Genomic DNA, 5,143 nt, shown 5'->3' with positions numbered 1-5,143 from the left:
TCAACTGAATCCGTCAGTGGCCAGCATTGCCCACTGCATGGCATAAGCCTATCTGCAGTAAGGGAGCATAAAAAGCAGCCAGAAGAAAGAAAAGGAGAGACTGGATTTTGGAGAGACATAAATAAGGAGATTTGTCCTAAAAGAGCTGATCGTATCATTTGACGTAAACCAATAACTCTCCTTTTTAACTTTGTTTGATTAGACTGGGCCCTTGTAGCTTGGAATAAACCTTAAAATGCAAGAGCAGGAATAAAATCAATATTACAATTAGTAAAATGGCAAAATTTATATCCTTTGAAATGGATCACATCATATAGAATGAGACAGATTTAAGAAACTGGTGCAGCATATACACCATGGAATACTATGTAGCCATAAAAAAGGATGAGTTTGTGTCCTTTGTACGGACATGGATGCAGCTGGAAACCATCATTCTCAGCAAACTATCGCAAGAACAGAAAACCAAACACCGCATGTTCTCACTCATAGGTGGGAACTGAACAATGAGATCACCTGGACTCGGGAAGGGGAACATCACACACCGGGGCCTATCATGGGGAGGGGGGAGGCATTGCATTGGGAGTTATACCTGATGTAAATGACGAGTTGATGGGTGCTGACGAGTTGATGGGTGCAGCACGCCAACATGGCACAAGTATACATATGTAACAAACCTGCACGTTATGCACATGTACCCTAGAACTTAAAGTATAATAATAAAAAATAAAATACCACCTTTTTAAAAGTAAAAAAAAAAAAAATAAATATGGTATTGCATCAGACCTCTATGTACACACACACACACACACACACACACGCACGCACGCACACACAATCTTAACAGACATTATGGATCTGCTATTTATCTAAACTGTTATAAAAGGTACAGTTTAACAGCTCATGTTACTCTTCTTTGAGACAGGAACTGTGCCAATTCTCTTCATCGATGCATGTCTGGTAGTTAACACAGTACCTGGAACCTAGTGAGTACTCCTTAACTATTTGTTGAGTGAATGGAGGATACACTTACTGTGTCACAGGATCTGTGCTAACTGCTCTACAGGAACTGTCATGCTTATAATGCTACCAACAATTCTATCATTATTAATCTCCCTGTTATCAATTCATGTCTCTCAGCTCCAAATTCTGAGACCTTCAAATTCTCCAGCCTTCATTTCTGCTCTGTGAAACTGGGGACCTTTAAATGTATTTTCTTTATCAGCTGACATGATGTTAATATTTGTCAATAAAGGAGATTGGAAAAGCAAAAAAGAAAAAAAAGAAAAAAAAAAAGAAACTGGTGCAGACAGTGACAAAGAGAATAATGAAATACGATATGTGGAAGATAGATAAGAATGAAATAACCTAAACAACATAGGTGTTTCTGAAGATGAAAGAATAACTAGAATAAGAGCAAAAATAAATGTTATAATTTTTTAAAAATAAGTTTAATAAAAAGACAGAAGGTAACTCTTCTAGTGCCCAAGGGAGGCCAGAAGTGTTGGGTAATTCCCTGCCCCAGCATTCCTATGACTCTCAGGAGTGGTTGAGTAAATAGCATAGCTCTCTCACAACTCAGATGGCATAATCCTGAGGTGTGTGTTTTGCACTTAGAGTTTAGTGGTGGAAATAAACTTCAGGTGCTCACCGTGGTAACTGGTTTACTAAAACATCTCTACTGGCTTCCTACCCTTTCCATGACCACTCTCCTATTGTTGACTCTCGCATCTCCCAAATAAACTACTTGTATTCAAATTCTTCTATCAAGGTCTGTTTTAAGGGAGGCTTTCCCTGGTTGTCTAGTGATTGGGGGAAAAAAATGAAGCCAAAAACAAAAATAAGGAAGGGTGCCAACTAAGACCGCTAATCCTTTTGTTTCTTATTTCCCTAGTGAAACAGAATCAATCAGAAAAGATGTTCCACATGCTCCCTTCTTGACATTTACCATCCCAACTGCAGACAACTTCAGTATGGTTCTCCACTGCATAACTAAAAGTGGAGCGCCACTCTCTGTGTAGTTGGTAATTAATCCTCAGATCTTATTTCGTTTGACATAACAGAAGCATTTAACATGTTTGATAACTTCTTCCTATTGCAAAAACCTTCTTTTTTCTGTAACATCCCAGATATACTCTACAAGTTTTTTTGTTTTTTGCTTGTTTGTTTTGTTGTTGTTGTTGTTTTTCCCCCACTAGCTGCTACTTCACAGTTCCCTTTGCTCAACCCTCTTCTCCTTGAATTCTCACATTGGAATACTGCAGTATCCAGTTGTTTGCCACCTTATCTTCTGTCTATATTCAAGTCTCTCAGTCATCTCACTTTAAATGTCATCTATTTAGTACATCTCCAGCTCAGATCACTAATGCAACTTTAGATTCTTTCATTCAATTATATTCTGGACATCTGCCTTTTGGTATTAAGCAGAAGAAGTGAACACCCACCCATCTACCCCTCAAAAGGAGCACCTTCTGTACTGTTCCACATCTAGGCAAATGCTATCCCCATGATTCCAGTTAGTCAGATCTAAATCCTGGTGTGATTCCTTATTTTTCTTTCTGTTACACCCCACACATTGTCCTTCAGCACATTCTGTTGACTGTGTTCACCAAATATATAAAAAATAGCGTTGTTTGTAGGTATTCTATCCTTAGTCAAATTGTTTTCTGGTTTATAAAATGTATGTTGTATATGTGCTGATTTTTGAGGTGTCCTCCAAATAGTATTACAACTATACTGTTTGCATTATCAAAACTTCAAACTGGCCTATTTTGGAAAATGGTGCCTATTAGAATATATATCATAAAGACAAGTGTATTATAATTTCAAAGCTACAAATATCGCTCACATTCCTGGGAGGAGCCGGTAATTTAAATGCTACTTTGTTACTTTGGAAGTAGAATTATTACACTCTTAAGGATCTAACTTTCCCACAAGTAGAGTAACAAAATAAAGAGTCTGCTAACAATGGTTATTGGTGAGCTGGGAGTGGAAGTTGAGCAGGATCCTTTCTCTTTTCTCTACATAGAGCTTTGTAATGTTTAGATTGCTCATCATGTGCATGTGTTATTTTTAACTATAAAAAACTGAGTAAAACTATCCAAGTGATCTTTGTATAAGAGTGCTATTGAGAAGGAGACTTGTCCTAAAAGACATAAATAATTTTTACAAAACCAATATAGTTAAATAATGTTGTTTTGATAGAATAATTATGAAATATAAATGTGAGAAGAAGCCATAGTAGCTAAAATAATTCAAATTATGACAAATGAATAGTATACTGATCAATAACACAGTTTTTGGAGCCAGAATACTGGGTCCAAGTTCTGGATATGCTTTTTATTAGCTGTGTGAATTCTCTAGGTCTCAGTTAAGAAGCAATGATGCTCACTATTGACACTTATATTCAACATTGTACTAGTTGTATTTGGCAATGCAAATAGGTAATATGAATCACTTTAAGGCAGAGGAATCCATAGCAAGAAAGCAAAACTATCTCTATTTGCAGACGATATGATAGTATACCAAAAATAAAATCAATGATGAAAGTAACTCAAACCATGAGCAATGCACTATTAACAGGATATAAAATTAGCATACAGAAATCAATATACTTCACATAGGCAAACAATAATCAGTTATAGGAATGATGGTAGGAAAGTATTCAGTTAAGACAGCAACAAAGCAGATTAAAACTTTGGAATAAACAATAAGAAACAGAAAAATATATGTAGAGGAAATTTTAAATATTTATCAAAGATAGAAAAGTAGAGTAGAATAAATGAAAAAACACTTTTTATTCCTGGATAGGGAACAAGCTCTTTATGGAGTTATTCAATCTCAGTAAAACTGATATGCAAAAGCAAACATGCAAAATAGCTAGGAAATCATTGAAGAAAATTAAGTGGTGAAGCTAGCCTTACCAGACATTAAAACTTATAACATTTTTATGACTAATACAGTGTGGCGTATTAGTAGACAAATAGACCAATGAGAGAGAATGTAATGTCCAGAAGTAGATCGAACCACATACAGAAATTTAGTATTTGATAAAAGTATCATCTCACATCAATTGGAATATATAGACTTTAATAAATTGTACGAGAACATATTAGTAACAATTTGCAATAAGATAGAATTAGAGGCCGGGCATGGTGGCTCACGCCTGTAATTCCAACACATAGCAAGGCTGAGGCGGGCTGATCACTTGAGGTCAGGAGTTTGAGACCAGCCTGGGCAACACGGTGAAACCCTGTCTCTACTGAAAATACAAAAATTATCCGAGTGTGATCGTGCACGCCTGTAATCCCAGCTACTCAGGAGGATGAGGCACAAGAATCAGTTGAGCCTGGGAGGTGGAGGTTGCAGTGAGCTGAGATCATACTATTGCACTCCACCCTGGGTGACAAATAGGAATCTGTCTAAAAAAATAAAATTAAATTAAAAGAAGAAGATAGAATTAGATTCATACTTCTCGCCATATCAATAAATTTTAAATCGATCAGAGACCTAAATATAGAAAATGAGACCCTACAAGTACTTAAAAAAATGAATAAATTCTTCTTTAATCTTGGCACAGGGAAAGTTATTGCGAGTATATCTTAAAATTCAGGGGAAGTAAATGAAAGGATTGATAAATTTGACTACATAACATTGAAAAAAAAAGCCAAGCAAAAATCGGCATAAATTATGAAGTTGTCACATTGAGAAAGCATATCAATTGACAAATTACCAAAAATATATAAAACTGGCTCTAAAATGTATAAAAAGATATTCAAACTCACTAAGGAATTGCAAAATAAAACAGCACTAAGATATTATTTTTCACCTAAAAGATTAGTAAAAATTAAACAGTATGACACCACAGTCTATGGGTGAGCCTGTGAGAAACAGCCAATCTCAATGTATTAATAATAGGGATGCAAATTAGCACAACACTTCTGGAGGTCAATTTAGGAACATTAATATGACTATGTATACATTGACCTCAGACTCAGTAATCACAATTCTGGATTTTACCCTGAAGATGCACTTCTGACAATATGAAAGTACATATGTACAAATTACACATCAGCATTGCTTACAATTACAAAATATTAGAAACTAAATGTCCATATATAGGAGAGTGGTTGAATAAGCCACGGTA

Source organism: Theropithecus gelada, chromosome X (genome assembly GCF_003255815.1).
Source record: "Theropithecus gelada isolate Dixy chromosome X, Tgel_1.0, whole genome shotgun sequence".
Taxonomy (NCBI): domain Eukaryota; kingdom Metazoa; phylum Chordata; class Mammalia; order Primates; family Cercopithecidae; genus Theropithecus; species Theropithecus gelada.
Note: the sequence above shows the minus strand (reverse complement) of the source record.